The 21,882-nt window shown below is 43.1% G+C and overlaps 2 long non-coding RNA genes across 2 annotated transcripts; both read right to left on the minus strand.

Annotated features, from left to right (window-relative positions):
- Window positions 1-257: 257 nt before the first annotated feature.
- LOC306655512 lies at window positions 258-15,717 on the minus strand. The gene is made up of 3 exons (XR_013762277.1): window positions 15,683-15,717; window positions 7,932-8,045; window positions 258-352 (listed from the first exon to the last, which is right to left on the minus strand). It is a non-coding gene; the product is annotated as an uncharacterized lncRNA (long non-coding RNA).
- Window positions 15,718-19,168: 3,451 nt separating this feature from the next.
- On the minus strand, window positions 19,169-21,641 carry LOC306655511. Its single transcript, XR_013762276.1, has 3 exons — window positions 21,349-21,641; window positions 21,015-21,145; window positions 19,169-19,286 (listed from the first exon to the last, which is right to left on the minus strand). It is a non-coding gene; the product is annotated as an uncharacterized lncRNA (long non-coding RNA).
- Between the last annotated feature and the right edge of the window lie 241 nt (window positions 21,642-21,882).

The following is a 21,882-nucleotide window of genomic DNA, read 5'->3' on the forward strand; positions in this document are numbered from 1 at the left end:
GATGTCGTTCAATGAAAGAATGAGTAAAACTTAGCCAGAAGTGAAGGTAAGAAAAAAACATTCTGGTTAGAAATGTGTGGGAAAAAGGAAGGGAAGGGAAATAGCATGACATGTGTAAAGAGGTTCTTGTCCCCAGAGCATTGGGTGTAAGGCAGGAAGTGGCCTGTGCTCTGTGGACAAGCTTTTGTTTATGTAATGGTTAAATTCATGTGTCAGATTGATTGCCCAGATAACTGGTTAAACATTATTTCTGATTACCTCTGTCAATGTGTTTCCAGATGAGATTAACATTAGAGTTGGTGGACTTAATGTAACAGATCAGCCTTCTCACTGTGGGTGGGCGCCATCCGACCTGTTGAATAAACAGAATGGCGGGAAGGCTGGATTCCCGTTCCCTGCCTGACTGTTGAGCAGGACATTGGTTTTCTGCCCTCGAACTGGGGTTTACACTATCAGTGCTTCTGGTTCTCAGGGCTTCAGACTCAGACTAAGATGTAACCATTGCCTTTTCCTGAGTTTCCAGCTTTCTGCTGACAGAAGATGGCACTTCTCATCCTTCATAATCATGTGAGCCAATTCTTTATAAAAAAGTATCATTGTAAACCTGCTGTCTATCTATCTTCTATCTAATCTATGTCCTACTGGTTTCATTTCTTTAGAGAACCCTGACTAATATGATCTGTGTTCAAAATATCAATTACTGTTCTTCCCTACCTCTATCCTGTGCTCACCATTTTTCTTTACTGCTCTTCTGAGGACCTTCCTGTCCTTACCAGCTGGTAATTGGACAAAGATTTAGCCCCTCCTTTGAGGGGAGAGGGATCACCACAGAGTCAGAAAAGAAGCGGCCAACACATTCCTGGTTCTCACCTTCAAAGATCTCCACGTTAGAAGAGTTTTCAGGCATCGGATTCCTCAGACTGGAAAAAGTTTCCATGACTTTGGGGTGAACAATGGAGTAGAATAACCAGGAACATTGCTAAGAAACGTTATCCTTTTCAGCTCAATTTCTCATTTTCCAGGAGCCTTGAGGGAGCCAGTTGTAATGAATGAATCTAGCCCACCAGAGTCAGTGGGATTCAGAGACTCTCCTCTGTTTCCCCAAAGTTGGCTCAGATCCCATCTGTCTCACAAGGACAACTGTTATGGTGTAGATATGAGTTGTCCCCCAAAAGTTCATGTGTAAGACAACACAAGAACATTCCAGGGTGAAATGATTAGATTACAAGAGTTATAACATAATCCATGGATTGATTCACTGATAGGGATTATGGGTGGTAACGGTAGGCACGTAGGGTGTGACTGGAGGAGGTAGGTCACTGAGGAGCATGCCTTTGGAGTTTATATTTTGTCTCTGGCAAGTGGAGCTCCCTCCGTGGTTCCTTGTTGCCATGTCCTGAACTGCTTTTCTCCTCCATGCCCTTCCACTGCAATTTTCTGTCTCACCTTGGGCCCACAGTAATGATGTCAGCCATCTATGGACTGAGACCACTGAAACTGTGACCACCAAATAAAATTTTCCTCTTCTAAAAGTGTTTTTGTCAGGTCTTTTGGTCACAGTGTTTGAAGAGTTGACTAAAATAACAACCCACTCTCACTAGCCCAGAATCCTAGCAGACCCACTATTTAATAGATGGTGGGCCTGAGTATACCTGGAGGGATGAGGTATATGTGGGTGAGAACCCCTGCCCTGAGTAGGTCAGGGGAAGGAAGAGTTGGCACAGATCATCCTCAAGTGGAATGGCACGGACTCATTCCTTTGATTACAGCTAGCACCAGCGTTTGCCCTCCAGTACCCAGGAAGACATGAGTATTTCACACAGCTCAGGAGGAGGCAGTAAGAGGAGGGAGGCCATACCTCTCAGGATGGGTGATTGGCAGGTTGCACAGTATGGTTCATTCATGTATCAAATGTAATCATTGGGACTGGGGTTGTGGCTCAGTGGTAGAGCACTTGCCTGGCATGTGTCTCTGCATCAGTTCTCAGCAACACATGCATATGAATAAATAAAATAAAGGTCTGTTGACAACTAAAAAATATTTTTTAAAAAAGAAGTAATCACTGCCAAGTTGATCTTTTAGGTTTCCTATCAGTTAGGAGTCGAGTATGTCTATGTATCAGGTATTTATTGCTATGTAATAAATTGAGTGTTTTAAAACAACAATAAACATTTATTATTTCACATGCTTTTTATGGGCTGAACATTTGGGAACAGTTTACTTAGTGATTCTGATTGAGATCTTCTTTGAGATTGCAATCAGTATGTGATATGGGGTTTCCACCATCTGAAGTTTGATGAACTCGAGGCTGTACTTCCAAGAGTTCAGTCACATGGCTGGCAAGTTGATGCTGATTATTGGCAGAAGGACTCAATTCTTTGCCATGTGAACTTTTTTATGGAGCCAATTGTGTATCCACGACATGGCAGTTGACTTCCCCTGCAGTGAGTGATTCAAAAGAAAGCAAGGAAGAACCCACATATCTTTGAAGATGCTTCAAAAGCCACACGTTATTATTTTCTCAAACTCCTATTGGTTACACAGGTCACTTTTATCCAGCTTGTGAAGGACTATGCCAGAACATGCATCCTAGGAGGTGAAAGGTAAGGGCCATTGGAAACCATCTTGGAGGCTGGCTATCATACTCTGTTAGTAACAAAAGTCTGAAATAAGGGAGCGGGCTTTGTTTTCTTCCATATAAAATAAGTCTAGATCTAGACAAGGTCATCACAGGCACTTTTTATCTTTCTGCACTCTCAGGGTTGCCTCATGGTTCCAAGATGGTCTCTGCAGCTCCTGTTATCACGTCTGAGTTGCAGTTAGCAAGAAGGAATGAAAAAATGCAAAAGGACCTCCTTTTGAATTGAATCAGTTACTCTTTAAGAAGCCTCCCCAAATGTCTTATTCAATAACTTATACCTATCTAAAATTTGCCAGAACTTAGTTTTGTGGTTGTCCTTATCTACAGGGTAAGCTGGGAAATATGGTTTTCACACCTGCACAAAATCAGGGTTTTGTTAGCGAGAAAGAAGGGAGACTGGGTGGGAAGAAGACTTCCATCCTATTACACTACTTCCACCCCTTGCCTAGGTCTTAGGACATCATGCATCGCCCCCTGCAGCCAATCCTCTTCACTGTTAGGGTCCCTACTATAGACTAGGAGCCCAGCAATGGCCACTCAGCTCTCTATGTTTATTCAGTTAACTGTGGTTTGGTTGGGACCTGGCCAGGAGATTGCCTTCCTTAATCTTCTGTGACTTGGCTGCTCAGCTGAAGAACCTGGGGACTAGAAATTACTTCAATTAACCCTTATGACATCTGCACAAGGTGGATACCATTATCCTCATCCTCTAAATAAGGAAAGAGATCCATATCTGGATATGAGCCAGGTTTGAACCCCATCATTTCTAGCTCCAGAATGAATGCTCTTTCTATGGCAGCACTTCCCTGGGCTGGCAGGCTCACTGCAGGTGAGGTAAATGGCAATAGTAATGACACAATGCCAAGCTGATTGTAGAGTATGGCTGCTTGGTTGGAGTGGAGAAAATATGTTTAAAAGGCTTACAGTAGTATGTTTTTCCAAATCAATTGACTTAAGCTGGACTGTTGCAAAATGTTTTCTCTTGCTTGCTTTTACATCTGTTGGTCAGACCTGGTTGTGCCACAGGTTCATAAAACAAGGCAGAGGCTCATCTGATGGACCGAAAACTGACTGGGAGGACATGGTCATGATTGGTGTGGTTAATGGATTCCACAGGGAGCCTCATTCTTGGCGCAATGTCTTCTTGGCAGGACTTAGTGTTGTATTGTCTAAGATGTGGAATTTGCTTTGTGTGTTGTGGTGGGTGAGGGAGGATGGAGAAAAGAGTTGAGGGTGGGAGAGAAGCAGGCTGTATTTCTGGAATAAGTGAATGCAAAATTAATGTTTTTTAAGTATTTTATGTTATCAACATAAATATTTGGGTGGAAAATAACTCCAGGCCTGGCATAGTTCACAGTGGCAAACCTTCTACCTCCTAGAGTTCCACTGGTGGCCCAGGCCCTTCTCTGGGTGCTCTAGGGAGGCTGTTCATCAGAATATTCTTGGAAGGGAAGCTCTTTAAATACAGCCCCCCAAACTTTGACCATTTTACCTCCCTTTCTCAAAGAAATGCCCCATTTAGGGAGTTCTCTCTCTAAGGCAGAGGTGTTTTCCAACTGTGTGTAGCCATCCATAGTCTAAAAAGGGTGGAGAGAAAAGTGCTTGGTATTATTGAATAGGATTCAGAGTGGTGCTTTAGAAACATGAGTTCTGCTGGAGGACGGCTGATGGGGCCAGTCCCCAGGGACACTTACGCTGCACTTTCAGAAGCTTCCTTGCCCTCTACGCTTGGGCCATGGGCGTTGGTCCACTTGGGTGGGAGCACATCCCACTGCCCTGCTTTTGCACCCTCACAGCAGCAGAGCTCAGGGGGGCCTGGTCCAGCAAGGACACTTGGCATTGAAAAGACAACACACCTATGGTCTTCAACCTCCTTTCTCCTCAGACAGCCTCAGTCTGTGGAAATAATGTCTTTCTCATGACTTTGTGGTTAATAAAAGCTGTGTGTGCCAGTTCTGCTCCAGGGCTCACAGAGTTCTGTTGGCCAGAGCCTGCCTTTTTCTCTGACTCCTGCATCCTTGTCAGGCCAAATGGGCCATTCCCCTGGGAAGCCCTCTTGATGGCCGCTGGACCTTCTGGTCACTTTGCTTGTGCTCTCCTGCTGTTGTGGCCATCCACCCAGAGCCTTGCACACCACTCTTAGTTCCTAAATGTGAAATCCCAGTTGGTCTCCTAAGTCATCATGGTTCTAAGACCCACAGTTAGAGTCGTGTTAACAGCCCCTAAAACTGACAACTGTGCAAACAGCTGTTATTGGCCCCTACTTCCTCACAGTGTTAGAAACTGCAGCCGCATCCCCATGGTAGTAATAAGAGTTGCCATTTATAGAGAACTGATGCTGCGTCAGGTGCTACATATTCTTTTAATTCCAAGATAACCCTTTGAGGCAGGAGTCACTATTTACAGTTAGAGATTGAGGGTCAGAGAGGTAAATAAATTAGAGTGTAACAGAGTTGATAAATGAGAGGTAGGGGGACTATCTGACTTTGGGGCTTAGTATTCTTCAACCACTGCCAAGGTTGCCAAGCTACATAATGTCGGGCAGTTGCTGTGACCTGTTTTCCTCTTCTGGGCATATTATATACACAATGGCTGTGCCTGGAGGCTGGGGGCCCAGATAAGCTCAGTGCAGGGAAAATTAATGTTAAGAAACCTCCTCACAGAACCCAGAATACCCATCCTGATATGGACACTTTAAACAGCCCTATCTCTTCTCCTCGTATGTTGGTTTTGGGGGGAATGAATGTCGGGGAAGGAGTAATGGTCAGGACCTCCTGTGAATCCTGCTTGGTCTTTCTGCCACTCATGGCATATTGCTGAAAGTTTTCATCACCCTCAGGTAGCAAAATACTGGTGTGTCTGGTAGAGGAGGATAGAGGGGAGGAAGCAGCTGGCTCTCTTCATTTCCTGAGTGGGTGGGAGGTGATGTTTATTTCAACCTCAGAAATAGCCTCCATCTCTCCTGTTTTCAGATGAGCCTGGCTTTGCCGCCAGCCAGTGGCTAAGGGAGTTGCTTAGACTTTAAGAAACAGGCCTGTCCAAATAAGACGGGGGCCAAGAAAAAGTTGCCTGTGCTTCATCATTCAATACATATGGTAGTCCTGTAATTCTTGTTCTGTCCTAACTAGGGACAGATTTGTCAAACTTTCTCAAGAAGTGCATCACAGCACAGAATTCTGTTGACCCATGTTCAGTTCCCTCTTGAAAATTCTAGGCTGTCAAGACAGACAGCTTTTCCAACACAGCTGCATGATCCACAACAATAACTCCCGCCACCCTGCCTATATTGCTTGCAGAGTTTTTGTGTGTGTATTTCTTATTCTATTTTTCCATCTGGTGACTTTTGTTTTCTTCTAAATGGTGCTGTTTAAATGCTTCCCACAAACGCAATCTTGAAAATAAACACATTGAATGGATAAGAACAAAAGAGGATCCATTCTAGATGCTGATCACTGCTGAGAGGTTTCCTCAGCTGCAGGGAGAGTGGATGAGAGGATTGTCAGCATGAAACACCACCCAGGGTGCTGTCAGGATTGGAATCCAATCAGAATGGCATTATTGGTGTCCTGACTTGTGGACATGCTGAAGGTCTCAAAAACTGGGTGCTTGTCAGCAACTCGTGGGCCTTGAAAACTTAGCAGGCTCCTCTCCTGCTTGGCAATTTACAAAAGCCCTGGTTTCATGCCTTTTATCACTTACCAGAAGAGAGAAGACTTATGGCTAGATTGCTATTGCTTTACCCCCGTGAGATTTCCCTGTGAATTGACTTCCTTGTCAGTTTCTTTTCCCAGGGTCCTAGCTAGTCCTTCATGATTTCTGCCTTAGTTGTAGTCACTGATCCCCCGCAGATTCCCTGTATGTATCGGAGCAGAGACAAGCCATTCCTAAGGTACTCTCAGATACTGACCCACAGAATCTGAGAACATAATAAAATATTGTTTATGTCACTGACTTTGGGGTGGTTTTTAATGCAACAATAAAACCTTGTTTCTTGTGGCAATTGCCTCAAGTTTAAGAAGGGGAAGTAGAGGGGCTTGTGATGCTCATTACCCATGGTTCTCTGCAGCTCAGAGATGGACCCAGAATCCATGGGGGACAGAGAAAATCCAGCCCTGCCACTTGGCAAAGGCCAGGAAGTCTTCCTTCCATGGGGTATGCTCTATTATCCTGGAAACATCAAGAGAGGGCTTCCCGTGAGAGGTTATTGGGATTGATGCCCACATTAGAATACTCTTTAAAGGACAGTCTCAATAGTTTCTGAAAACTCCCAAGTCCCTTTGGGTTTATCCTCAAAATGTGTCCAGCACTTCTTATGGTGTCCAGTACCAACCTGCTCCAACCTACCATCATCTCTTTTCTAAGTTACTACAGTTGTCTACGGAGTAATCTCCCTGGTTCTCCACTGCATTTCATTTTCCTGAGTGGCCAGAGTGGTACTTTAATGTAAGTCAGATTGTGTTATTGGTCCATCTCACTCAGCAATAAAGGCCTGCCTTGTCTGCACCTTCTCCCACTCTCCAGCTTTGATTCTGGCATGCTTGCCCTTGTCCATTTTGCCCAGTCACAATGGCCTCCTGCTTTTCCTTAAACATGCTAAGTGTCCTCTCTCCTCAGGGCCTTTGCATCCCTCTTCCTGCATCAGGATTTCCAGGTAGCTGCATGGCTTGCTAAGAACATTTTCACCCTAGGCCCCACTCCTGGTTCTCCTTGTCCTTTTTCTCTTCTTTAATTTTCTCTATGAACTTATCCCTATCTAACATACTGTATATTTCACTTACTTATTATGTTTACTATCTACCTGCCCTCTACATTGCAGTTGTATGACAATAGGGATTTTCTTCCATTTTATTTAACCTGGAACAGCACCTAACACATTATAGACCCTCAATAAATAAGTATTTGTTGAATGAATAAAATATTTGACCTCACCTTAGCATCAGTCCTACATTTCAGCTTCTGGCAGGATAAGTGCCACCTGGAAACCACCCAAACATCCTAGGATCTAGGATCAGGGCTCCATGGTCCCTCCATGCAGTTGGATTGACTGACTGAAGCTGGGTTTAAATCCCAGCTCCGCTTCACTTCCCAACTAGGAAGGTGTGACAACCCTCGCCAGCTCCTGAGGTTGCCTTAAGCATTGATGAGTAAGGACTGAAAATGACAGAGCAGGCTGAGCCCTAGGAAAGTGCCTGGCAGAAAGCAAAGGCTCAAAAAGTGCCAGTCATTACTATTACCATCACTAGCTACCTTTTCTTAAAAAAAAAAAAAAAAAAAAAAATCCTTCACTTACCTTTGTTCATGTCGTCAAGAAGCAAAATGCATTTACTTCTTCCTTTGATAAATTAATGAGAACTTGACTTCTCTTCAGAGTGGATTATATTTCATCCATAGAGAGTTGTGATGCCTTCTTTTTTTTTTTTGAAATGAGAATTATAAGATTTTTTTACTAGTACTTTGTGTTATAGAATCTTATTCCATCAATAATCAACAATTTTATTTTTTTATTTTTATTTTTATTTTATTTTTTTTATTGTAAACAAATGGGATACATGTTGTTTCTCTGTTTGTACATGGCGTAAAGGCATACCATTTGTGTAATCATAAATTTACATAGAGTAATGTTGTTTGATTCATTCTGTTATTTTTTCCCATCCCCCCACCCCTCCCACCCCTCTTTTTCCTCTATACATTGCTTCCTTTCTCCATACTTGCCCCCTCCCTAACCCTAACTCTAACCCTAACACTAATCCTTCCCTCCCCCCATTATGTGTCATCATCCACTTATTAGCGATATCATTCGTCCTTTGGCTTTTTGAGATTGGCTTATCTCACTTAGCATGATATTCTCCAATTTCATCCATTTGCCTGCAAATGCCATAATTTTATCATTCTTTATGGCTGAGTAATATTCCATTGTATATATATACCACAGTTTCTTTATCCACTCATCAATTGAAGGGCATCTAGGTTGGTTCCACAGTCTGGCTATTGTGAATTGAGCAGCTATGAACATTGATGTGGCTGTATCTCTGTAGTATGCTGATTTTATTTTATTTTATTTTATTATTTTTTTTTTTTATCTTCGGAGGATTTTACACTTTATTGATTTATTTGTATTTCTTTTTTTTTTTTTTTATTGTAAACAAATGGGATACATGTTGTTTCTCTGTTTGTACATGGCGTAAAGGCATACCATTTGTGTAATCATAAATTTACATAGAGCAATGTTGTTTGATTCATTCTGTTATTTTTTCCCTTCCCCCCACCCCTCCCACCCCTCTTTACCCTCTATACAGTAGTTCCTTCCTCCATACTTGCCCCCCTCCCTAACCCTAACTCTAACCCTTCCCTCCCCCCCATTATGTGTCATCCTCCACTTATTAGCGATATCATTCGTCCTTTGGCTTTTTGAGATTGGCTTATCTCACTTAGCATGATATTCTCCAATTTCATCCATTTGCCTGCAAATGTCATAATTTTATCATTCTTTATGGCTGAGTAATATTCCATAGTATATATATACCACAGTTTCTTTATCCACTCATCAATTGAAGGGCATCTAGGTTGGTTCCACAGTCTGGCTATTGTGAATTGAGCAGCTATGAACATTGATGTGGCTGTATTTCTGTAGTATGCAGATTTTAAATCCTTTGGGTATAGGCCAAGGAGTGGGATAGCTGGGTCAAATGGTGGTTCCATTCCAAGTTTTCTAAGGAATCTCCACACTGCTTTCCATAGTGGCTGCACTAATTTGCAGCCCCACCAGCAGTGTATGAGTGTACCTTTCTCCCCACATCCTCGCCAACACCTGTTGTTGCTCGTATTCTTGATAATCGCCATTCTAATTGGGGTGAGATGGAATCTTAGGGTGGTTTTGATTTGCATTTCTCTTATTACTAGACATGTTGAACATTTTTCCATATGTTTGTTGATTGCTTGTAGATCTTCTTCTGTGAAGTGTCTATTCATTTCCTTAGCCCATTTGTTGACTGGACTATTTGAATTCTTGGAGTAGAGTTTTTTGAGTTCTTTATAGATTCTGGAGATTAGTGCTCTATCTGAAGTATGATTGGCAAAGATATTCTCCCACTCTGTAGGCTCTTTCTTCACATTGCTGATAGTTTCCTTTGCTGAGAGAAAGCTTTTTAGTTTGAATCTATCCCAGTGGTTGATTCTAGCTTTTATTTCTTGTGCTATGGGAGTCCTGTTAAGGAAGTCTGGTCCTAGACCAACAAGGTGAAGATTTGGACCTACTTTTTCTTCTATGATCTGCAGGGTCTCTGGTCTGATTCTGAGGTCCTTAATCCATTTTGAGTTTAGTTTCGTGCATGGTGAGAGATATGGGTTTAGTTTCATTCTGTTGCATATGGATTTCCAATTCTCCCAGCACCATTTGTTGAAGAGGCTATCTTTTCTCCATTGCATATTTTTGGCCCCTTTGTCTAGTATGAGAAAATTGTATTTATTTGGGTTTGTGTCCGTGTCCTCTATTCTGTACCATTGATCTACCTTTCTATTTTGGTACCAATACCATGCCGTTTTTGTTACTATTGCTTTGTAGTAGAGTTGAAGATCTGGTATTGCAATACCCCCTGTTTCACTCTTCCTGCTAAGGATTGCTTTAGCTATTCTGGGTTTCTTATTCTTCCAGATGAATTTCATAATTGCTTGCTCTATTTCTGTAAGGTACACAATTGGGATTTTAATTGGAATTGCATTGAATTTGTATAGCACTTTAGGTAGTATGGCCATTTTGACAATATTAATTCTTCCTATCCAAGAACATGGAAGATCTTTCCATCTTCTAAGGTGTTCTTTAATTTCTTTCTTTAGTGTTGTATAGTTCTCATTGTAGAGGTCTTTCACCTCTTTTGTGAGATTGATTCCCAAGTATTTTATTTTTTTCGAGGCTATTGTGAATGGGGTAGTTTTCCTAATTTCTCTTTCTGAAGATTCATCACTTATGTATAAAAATGCGTTGGATTTATGGGCATTGATCTTGTAACCTGCTACTTTACTGAAATCACTTATGAGTTCTAAGAGTTTTCTGGTGGAATTTCCAGGTTCCTCTAAATATATAATCATGTCATCAGCGAACAGGGATAGTTTGAGTTCTTCTTTTCCAATTCGTATCCCTTTAATTTCTTTGGTTTGTCTAATTGCTCTGGCCAGAGTCTCAAGAACGATGTTGAATAGAAGTGGTGAAAGAGGGCATCCCTGCCTTGTTCCAGTTTTTAGGGGGAATGCTTTCAGTTTTTCACCATTTAGAATGATATTAGCCATGGGCTTAGCATAAATGGCCTTTACAATGTTAAGGAATGTTCCCACTATCCCTATTTTTTCTAGTGTTTTGAGCATGAAGGGGTGCTGTATTTTATCAAATGCTTTTTCTGCATCTATTGAAATAATCATGTGATTCTTGACTTTAAGTCTATTAATATGGTGAATTACGTTTATTGATTTCCTGATGTTGAACCAACCTTGCATCCCTGGGATGAAACCCACTTGATCATGGTGCACTATCTTTTTAATATGTTTTTGTATGCGATTTGCTAAAATTTTGTTGAGAATTTTTGCGTCGATGTTCATTAAGGATATTGGTCTGAAATTTTCTTTCCTTGATGAGTCTCTGTCTGGTTTAGGTATCAGTGTGATATTGGCTTCATAGAATGAGTTTGGGAGGGTTCCCTCCTCTTCTATTTTATGGAATACTTTGAGAAGTATTGGAATAAGCTCTTCCTTAAAGGTTTTGTAGAACTCGGCTGAGAACCCATCTGGTCCCGGACTTTTCTTTGTTGGTAGGCTTTTGATGACTTCTTCTATTTCAGTACTTGAAATTGGTCTATTTAAATTGTTTATGTCCTCCTCATTCAGTTTAGGCAATTCATATGTCTCTAGAAACCTGTTGATGTCTTCGAAATTTTCTATTTTGTTGGAGTATAGATTTTCAAAATAGCTTCTAATTATGTTTTGTATTTCCATCCTGTCTGTTGTAATATTTCCTTGTTCATTCCGAATTTTAGTGATTTGGGTTTTCTCTCGTCTTCTCTTTGTTAGTGTGGCTAAAGGTTTATCAATTTTGTTTATTTTTTCGAAGAACCAACTATTTATTTTGTCAATTTTTTGTATTGTTTCTTTTGTTTCAATTTCATTGATTTCAGCTCTGAGTTTAACTATTTCCTGTCTTCTACTACTTTTGGTGCTGTTCTGTTCTTCTTTTTCTAAGGCTTTGAGCTGTAGTGTTAGGTTGTTTATTTGTTGAGTTTTACTTCTTTTATTAAATGCGCTCCATGAAATAAATTTCCCTCTAAGTACTGCTTTCATAGTGTCCCAGAGATTTTGATATGATGTTTCTTTGTTCTCATTTACCTCTAAGAATTTTTTAATTTCCTTCCTAATATCTTCTGTTATCCATTCGTCATATAATAGCATATTGTTTAATCTCCAGATGTTGGAATAGTTTCTGTGTTTTATTCTTTCATTTATTTCTAACTTCAATCCATTATGATCTGATAGAATACATGCTAGTGTCTCTATCTTCTTGTATTTGCTAACATTAGCTTTGTGGCATAATATATGGTCTATTTTAGAGAAGGATCCATGTGCTGCTGAGAAGAAAGTGTATTCACTCTTGGTTGGATGGAATATTCTATAAATGTCCGTTAAGTCTAAATTATTGATTGTGTTGTTGAGATCTATGGTTTCTTTGTTCAATTTTTGTCTGGAAGATCTGTCCAGTGGTGAGAGAGGCGTGTTAAAATCACCTAGTATTATTGTGTTGTGGTCTATTTGGTTTCTGAAATTGAGAAGGATTTGTTTGACATACATAGATGAGCCACTGTTTGGGGCATAGATGTTTATGATTGTTATATCTTGCTGATTTATGCTTCCCTTAAGCAGTATGAAATGACCTTCTTTATCCCTTCTGACTAACTTTGGCTTGAAGTCCACATTATCGGAAATGAGGATGGATACTCCAGCTTTTTTGCTGAGTCCATGTGCATGGTATGTTTTTCCCCATCCTTTCACCTTTAATCTATGGGTATCTTTTTCTATGAGGTGAGTCTCTTGCAGGCAACATATTGTTGGATCTTTCTTTCTAATCCAGTCTGCCAGTCTATGTCTTTTGATTGATGAATTCAGGCCATTAACATTCAGGGTTATTATAGAGAAATGATTTGGTTTCCTGGTCATTTGGTTCATTTTTAAAATTTTGTTTATTTATTTGATTGACACAACTTGTTTCCTCCTTTATTTGACAATTCCTTTAGGATAATTCCTCCCTTTGCTGATTTGCTTCTTTGTTTTTCATCTCTTCCTCATGGAATATTTTGTTGAGAATGTTCTGTAATGCTGGCTTTCTTTTTGTAAATTCTTTTAGCTTTTGTTTATCATGGAAGGATTTTATTTCATCGTCAAATTTGAAGGTAGTTTTGCTGGGTATAAGATTCTTGGTTGACATCCATTTTCTTTCAGGGCTTGAAAAATGTTGTTCCAGGACCTTCTAGCTTTTAGGGTCTGGATTGAAAAATCTGCTGATATGCGTATTGGTTTCCCCCTGAATGTAATTTGGTTCTTTTCTCTCACAGCCTTTAAAATTCTGTCTTTATTTTGTATGTTAGGTATTTTCATTATAATGTGCCTTGGTGTGGGTCTGTTGTAATTTTGTGTATTTGGAGTCCTGTAAGCCTCTTGAACTTGATTTTCCATTTCATTCTTCAGATTTGGGAAATTTTCTGATATTATTTCATTGAATAGGTTGTTCATTCCTTTGACTTGTTTCTCTAGGCCTTCCTCAATCCCAATAATTCTTAAATTTGGCCTTTTCATGATATCCCATAGTTCTTGTAGATTCTGTTCATGATTTCTTACCATCTTCTCTGTTTGTTCAACTTTGTTTTCAAGGTTAAATATTTTGTCTTCAATGTCTGAGGTTCTGTCTTCCAGGTGTTCTATCCTATTGGATATGCTTTCTATGGAGTTCTTAATTTGGTTTATTGTTTCCTTCATGTCAAGGATTTCTGTTTGGTTTTTTTTCAATATCTCTAACTCTTTATTGAAATGATCTTTTGCTTCCTGTATTTGCTCTTTTAACTGTCGATTGGTGCGATCATTCAATGCTTGCATTTGCTCTTTCATCTCATCGTTTGCTTCTCTGATCATTTTAATTATGTACATTCTGAACTCCTTTTCTGTCATTTCTTCTGCCATGCTGTCATTGGGTTTTATTGATGTAACATCTAGATTTGTTTGCAGCATTTTCTTTCCTTGTTTTCTCATATTGTTCAGATATCAGTGGACCGCTGAGATATTGCAGATTTCCTCTGTTGATTTACAATGTCCCTGAAGATTTCTATATATATCCCCTCTTAGCCTTCAGTAGGCTGAAGTCTTGGAGGAAGTTGATAATGCGGTGCTCCACAAGGAAGCTGCCTCTCTAGGAGTGGTGGCCTTCAGGTGGGGTATATTCCCTGCTAGTGGGCAGAGGTGCCTCCACTTGTTGACCAATGGTCATCCAAAGGGGACCTAGGCTGTGGGCTGAGGCAAGGCCTGTTTGGGCCTGTGTCTCTGGTTTTACCGTCCTTGTGGGGAAACCTCACCAGGCAGGGAAGACTCACCCAGTGGGGAGGTCTCACTGGTCAGTTTCCTCCTAGAGGTTCCCCTCAATTTACAGCTACTGCCTGGGCTGGGCTGCCTTCCTCTGCAAAGTTTCCAGGGGCCCGGCCCTACCTCCTGGGCCTGGGAGCCTCACCCTTCGCAGATGAATCTCCTTAGGCTGCCCCTCCTCAGAGAATTTGCCCATAGGCCTGGAACCTTCGCTCCGCCCTAAGCCTGTCTCTGTGCGGCTCTTCCACCCAGAAGCCTCCTAGATCCTGGGACCCTGTTCTGCACCTAATCGCCTGGCTGCGTGGCCCCTCCTCTGAGCAGCCACCTGTGGCCCCGAACAATCGCTCTGAGTCCCAGAGACCCGCCACAGGCCTCTTCCTCCAGACAGCCGCCCAGTATGCCGGTGCGGTCACTAGGAGTCCAAGAAACTCACTTCGTGCCTCCTCCTCCCACCAACCACCCGTAGCCCGGGGCAATCAATCACTCCGAGTCGAAGTGATCCTCCCCGTTCCTCCTCCTTCTCCAGATAACCCCCCGGGTGTTCAGGAGCAGTTCCTCTGAGTGGCTCTGAATCCACGTGACCCGCTGCACGGGTCCTCTGGGCACCGCCCGGAGCTCAGGTGTGGCCTCTCAAGACCAAGCGTCCCACCACGCTTCTCCTCCAGGCAGCCCCCCTGTGTTCAGGAGCTGTCACTTTAAGACCAAACAACTCACCACTTGCCTTCTCCTCTGAGCAGCCGCCTGGAGCGCTAATGCAGTCACTGCGAGTCCAAAGGACCCGCCGCGCTCCTTCTCCTCCTTCTCCTACTCCTCCGGGCAGGCCCCGGGGTTCAGAAGTGGTCAGAGTCCAAACAGCTCTCCACGCAGCCCCTTCTCTGGCAACCGCCTGTAGCTCCCGTGTAGTCACCCGAATCCAAGCGGCCGCTCCTCTTCCTCCTCGTCCTCAGGGCAGGCCCCGGGGTTCCGAAGCGTCGTTCTGATTCCAAACAGCTCGCCCCGCAGCTTCTCCTCTGGCAACTGCCTGCAGCTCTGGTGCAGTCTCTCCGAATCCAAGTGGCCACGCTCCTCTCCTCCTCCTCAGGGCAGGCCCCGGTGTCCTGAGTCCACACAGTTCTCCCCGCCACTCCTCCCCCGGGCAGCCGCCGGAGCCCCAGTGGCTGCTCCGAGTCCCAGCGCTGTGCCGAGCGGCCTCCTCTACGGCGCTCCCAGCTGTTCCAGTATGCTGATTTTAAGTCCTTTGGGTATAGGCCAAGGAGTGGGATAGCTGGGTCAAATGGTGGTTCCATTCCAAGTTTTCTAAGGAATCTCCACACTGCTTTCCAGAGTGGCTGCACTAATTTGCAGCCCCACCAGCAATGTATGAGTGTACCTTTCTCCACACATCCTCGCCAACACCTGTTGTTGCTTGTATTCTTGATAATCGCCATGTGATGCCTTCTTTATATCAGGGTAATAAATAGCACTCTACTGACCATAAAAAATAAATAAATAAACAAACAAAAAAAACTAAGAATCACATCCTCATTAGAAACAACACTCTACTGTTGACATTAATCACATGCTAAGGGCCGAGATAGTGCTAAGAGCTTTATATATATCACCTAATTTAATTTTCACAATCTCCTCCTGCCACCAGAAAGGCAGATACTATAGCATCATTGACATGTTCAAGAAGAAATGATACTTGGGAAAAGTATTAGTCCTCTTTCTATTACAATAATACATATCTGAGATAATCAATTTATAAAGAGAGAAGGTTAACTTTGATTCATAGTTTCAGAGGTTCTAGTCCTTGATGGATTGTCTTTATTGCTTTTGAGCCTGTGGCAAGGAAGGACATCATGGCCGGGAGTGCATGGTGGAGCAGAATGTCTCACCTCATGGCAGAAAGCAGAAGTGATTAAAAGGAAGGGCCCAGGGCTCCACAATCCCCTTAGGGGTCACACCTCCATGACCTGAAGGCCTCTCACTAGGCCCCACCTCTCAGAGGCTCCACCCACTCCCACCAGTGCCATGCTGGGAATGAGTCTTTAACACATGGGCCTTTAGAGAGCACTTAAGAGAGCACTATAGCAGGGCATTTGAATGATTAGTCAAAATCACAGAACTAGGACACAAGAAAAGAAAGTACTTAACTCTTAATCCTTCAGGATCCAGTCTTCATGCCCCATTTATACCCATTTTTTTCTTTTTGCACTACCAAATTCCAATGAGCCAGTCTGGTCCCTGAGCCATGAGGCAGCCTGAGATGGTACCTGCATCTCTGGCTTGGCCAGAATTTCTCCCTGCTCACTGTTAATTGTTTTCAGGCTAGCCAGAGTTCATTCTAAAGTCTAACCAGACTTCCGGTATCCTCTCCAATCCTGGCCAGGAAGCAGAACACAAGGCCCAACCTGGAACCCTAGCATTATATCTGCCCTGTGAGGTCCACTCGGCCTCCTGCCAGCAGATTTCAGTAAAGCAAAGAGTGAGCCTTCCTCAGGAAACCCAGGGGCCACAGAGCTAAGCTCAACCTCTTTCCATGTGATAGAGAATAATTTTTTTAAAAGTATGGTTCTCATATAATGTAAAATGAACACATATTAAAGATTCTATTGGACTCCCTAACTGAAGGAGAGAATCAGTAAGGTGTAACTGGTTCAAAGGAGAAGCCAAGAGAATTATATATTTAGGTGGAGTAAAAGAATGTTGAAATAACTTTATATGTGGGTTTGGAACTTGCTTTATTATTTGGGGGTGTGCAGAATTTATTTACATGTCCATAGACAAGAATTACATGTATGTATGTGGCCTCCCTGAGTCTACCTCTTATTGTGGTTGTGAGAATCAAAGTTTCTGGCACATGATGAGGACTGAATCCACACCTCACTTGCTATTTACTCTGTGTAAGGCACAGTTCTGAATTTAATGTATTCAACCCTATTGCCACCTCCACTGTACAAGTGTGGACAATGAGGCATAAGGCAGTTAAGGCACTTAATTAGGGTCATGCTATTAGAGCTGGGACTTAACTGTGGGCAGCCAGGCCCCACTGTCACAGTCAACCAGCACTCATGAAGTGCTACTTGTACAGTTTAGTTTCTTTAGTACAACCAAGTCTTTCATCACAAGCTGGCTGTCCACCCTAAGAAGCCAACTACTGGGTTTGTGGTCACTCTTTGTTTCCTGGTCAGTCACTACCTATTCTGCACTGGTTTGGGACATGGGCACATGACCCGCTGCTCTCACTGAGTCCTGCTCTGTCAAGGTCCCAAGGTCTTCTTGTTTCTCTTGTGCTCCTATCTGTTTTTACTCTCTATCGAAATATACTTACAGAAAAATTCACATTTCAGTATATTTTCAGCAAATGAATATATGTACAGGTAAGCAACATTCAGCTCAGGAAACAGGTCATGACTAGCACACCACAAACCAACTCATGCCCCTTCCAGCCACTACCTCCCTAGGGGAACCACTACCCTGGTGTTAGGTTTGAGTATGATTAGATTATGAGAACTATAACATAATCAGTGGATTAATCCATTTGATGGGTTGATAATTTGAAATGGCTACTGTACTGGGTGGTAACTGTAGGCAGGTATGGTGCAGCTGGAGGAGTTAAGTCACTGGGGGTGTCCCTTGGGGATTATATATATATTGCCCCTGGCTCCTTCCTCTTTCTCTCTCTTTCTGCTTCCTGGCTGCTGTGAACTGAGAAGCTTTCCTCTGCCACACTCTTCTGTCATGGTGTTCTGCCTCATCTCAGGCCCAGAGCAATGGAGTCAACCGACCATGGACTGAACCTCTGAAACCATGAGCTGAAATAAACTTTTCCTCCTCCCAGTTGTTCTTGTCAGGTATCTTGATCACAGCAATGAAAAGTTGATTAACACACCTGGCCTCCAGCAGCAGCAGAGAGTAGTTTTTCCTGTTTATGATCTCCAACCACACAATCTCCATTTGTATGTGTGTGTTAGGTGATGTGGCTTCTTTCATTCAAAGTTCTGTTTGTGATATTAATCCACATTGTTGACTGTAGTTGTAGTTTGTTCATTCCCAGTGCTGTATGCATGTACAATTTATTTATCCATTCTACAATTGACAGACATTAAGGAAGTTTCTAATTTTATGATTCCAACACATATCTTTTAGTCCAGAGTGGTCCATATTTTTATGGGATCTGCTTAGTTTTTAAAAGAAGTGTTGAGTTCTCTGGCCAAGACATTTTCTTGACCCACACTTAACAGATGGGTCAGCCTGTTTTTTCCTTTGCCACAATCAGCTGTTTTTCTTTTGTACTTTTCCTTCCTCCGCATCAAGTGTGCCAGCCCATCTGCAGGTCTCTTTGACGAGTGCTAAGCAGGGCCAATAGCTGACCTGTTGTTTTTCTTACATATACATGTGACTGGCTCCTTATAAACACATCCTGGCCATAGACTGGCTCAAGGATGAGGGGATATAAGCATCAACTTCCCGAGGCTGGTCCCCAATCTGGGGGACCTTGGAAGTTCAGCTGCCTCAGCAACTGACCCCATCACTTTTCTCCCTTGGGACATTCAGTTGATAGTGTTTTTCCACTCCGGAGGCAATGATTTCTGCTCCCTGATCCTTTCTGTCCCTCCAGGAAAAACCTATTGCTATTTGGCTTCCCTTCCTGTGCTCTGCACCTGAAATGGATGCGAAGCAACTTCTTTACTAACCTGTGCCTTCCAGCTCTCACCTCTGCCCCCTCCCTTCCTCTTCTTTGCCCCCACGATAGGTTGACTTTTGGCAGAGTCTTTATTTTCACAACTTGCCTCTTTCTGCAGAGCCCTCCATCCTGTCTTTCTCAAAAGCATTTCGATTATTGCTGTTCCTGCTTCCTCTTGCTTCCCCTCATGCCCCATTAGTCACTTCCTTAACTGTAAAAAATTATTTTGGGGAGTTGGAGGTTCTCCTGTCCCCGGAGTACTCCACTCTGACTTTCTATCAGTAAAGCAGCAAGCTCAGACCACTGGATGGAGCAGGTTGGGTCAAAGATTCATACAGTGACTTAGTAAAATATGAGCATGGACAGAATCTGAGAACCAAACAAAAACAAGGCTGCAAGCATGGTGGTCACAGGATCAAAACAACAGTAAAAACTGGCCTTCAGATTGGGTGCTGAGCTTCCTCGTAACAGAGACAATAAAAGAAATGAGATTATAGTGTTACTGTTGTTAAGATAATACATAAAGACAAAAAATAAGAACTGCAATATTTTTAAAAGAGTGTCTCATTCATTATTCTGTCTCCTAAAAACACCTGGTTTAGGGTCTTAGGCATAGTAGGTGCTCAATATATATTTAGGCTAAGTTAATGAAGTAAAAATCACTACTATGGCTGGCTAGTATGTATTGAGTACTTACTATATGGCAGTCATTTTCAGTTTGTTTAACTCAGTAACCCCAATAGGCAAACACTCTGGTTCCCCCATTTTTAAGTGTGGAAACCAAAGCATAGAGAGTAATTTTTCCAAGGTCACGGCTCTTCAATGGCCAGGTTATAACTTAGGCTCTAGTACCCTGATTGGAGCCAGCCACTAAGGATTTGAAATGATAGAGTAAATGGGGGTTTCGGGTATTTTCATTTTATCAGATGATAATACCAGCTGAACTGGCTTCTCACCTACTAGCCCCTGACTGGGAGCGTGGTTTAGTTAGAGGCTCTGCTGAAAACCAAGGCAGGATGTGCCCCCTTTCCATGGCTCCCTCCTGCTGGCGGACCCGAGCATAGCAGGTTTCTCTTCCAGGTCCTTGGAAGAGCATCCTCTATGAGAGTGCAGCTGGGGCGGCCACCTGGCCTCTCTGTCATTTTAGAGGAGTGGTATATCACACAAACCCCAAACTGGTACCTGTTCTCTGACAAACATGAATGTCTTAGGTAGGCTGTGGACATCTAACTGATCTCTCTCCTGGCAAATCTGGCTGTGTGGTCACTCAGTACAGGGTGGAGGCAGAGTGAGAGCTAATGGTCATTTTTTAAGGAATTAGAATAGGACTTGGGAGACCTGGGTTCCAGTCCCAGCAGGAGCACCTGTTCAAGTAGCAGTCAGCCTCCCTGCACCTGTTTCCTCATTTGCCATGTCTAATGGCCCTTTGGTTCTAACCCCCCACCTGTATATCCTTTAACTGTTTTCCTCAGGTCTCCTCACTGGACCTCACCTTCTCACCCCAGGCCTCCTCCTCAGGTCCCTGTCCCTGAACGTGACCTGACTGACCAGTCTGCCCCAGTGGGTAGAGTTTTGGCACCAGGTGCTGCTCATCCTCTCAGAGCCGAACCACCTTTGTTCAAGGCCCCTGGGCTCACAGTAACTGAGAATGGAAATATCATGGTTCAGAAAGAAAACCGGGCTGCACTTCTTGGCATTGGCACCAGCCTCCCACTGACCCACTTGGTAAGAGCAAACCCAGGATTTAGAAAGAGAGAAGAAACAGAAACCCACAGCTTATATGATAATTTGCTGGGCACTAAAGATGGAGTCTGATGTAATAATGAACCTTGGCATAATGTGATAATTTATAAAGCATTCTGTGAGTCTTAGAGTCAACTCTTCAAGGAAATCATTTCTATCACCTACATTTGTATGAAAGAATTGAGACCTGAGAGCTATTAGGTCCACGGTTACACTATACATGGTTGGGCTGGGACACAGGGCCAGGTTGACCACCCTACCCCCAGGGTTTGTCCCAAAGGAAACTCATGGGACTGGAAGTATCCCAGACACTGGAGGTTGAGAGCAAGGTGGTCTCAGTGAAGGTGGGCTCACCTCTTCTTCCTAATAGGAGCAGCTTCTCTTCTTCTGGAACAATTCTGTACCTGGATTATTATGGATTTCTACACATCCCCTGCTCAGGCCTCCTGGTTTGGATCCTAGTATAAGCTGAGTCTGGTCTGTACCTGTGTGGGGTTTATTTGGAGTTAAGCTCTGGATGAATCTCATCTTCCCTAACCTCAGATTCCCTCTCTATAAGATGAGGATGTTAACACCCACCACACAGATAACAGTGACAGAGAAAACCAAGATGTTTGGGAAAAGCTTTTTACAATGTGCAGAACCACCAAGTATTAGAACTTAGAGATGGAGGGATAGAGGAACTTACCTGTTGTTTTCTTCCTGAATCTTGTTTTACCCTGCAGGTTGGGTGACTGATGTCCTAGTAGCTGCTAGGGAAGCAGGCTCCCTGCCTAAACACAATACTTCAGGAGTCCCAGAGGCTGTGAGAGGGATGGAACACAGGGACAGAGCTGCTGAGGCTCAAGTAATGGAATCCAGGGACAGAGCTGCTTGAGTAATGGCAGGCATGATGGAGCATGAGCTGGAATCAGGCCCTCAGTCCGGGGGAAGCTGAGCCAGTCACAGGGGTCAAGACATAAGATCGTCATGGCTGCTGGCAGTTTCCACTGAGGAAATAGCTGAGGTCCCAAGGAAAGCTGGGAACAAGAGAGTCTGTGGAGGCCCATAAAACGTCTGTGGTCCAAAGGTGGATGCCTGTGGAGCCTAGAGATTCCCAAGGGAAAGGTGGGGCTAGAGTTTCTGAACCAACAGGGGCAGGCATTAGAACCAGTCAAACATGGCTATTGCTGTTAACATGACCTCATGTTCAACCCTAGTATTATCTGGAGAAAAAAGAGTT

This window comes from Sciurus vulgaris, assembly GCF_902686455.1.
Source record: "Sciurus vulgaris genome assembly, chromosome: 2".
Taxonomy (NCBI): Eukaryota; Metazoa; Chordata; class Mammalia; order Rodentia; family Sciuridae; genus Sciurus; species Sciurus vulgaris.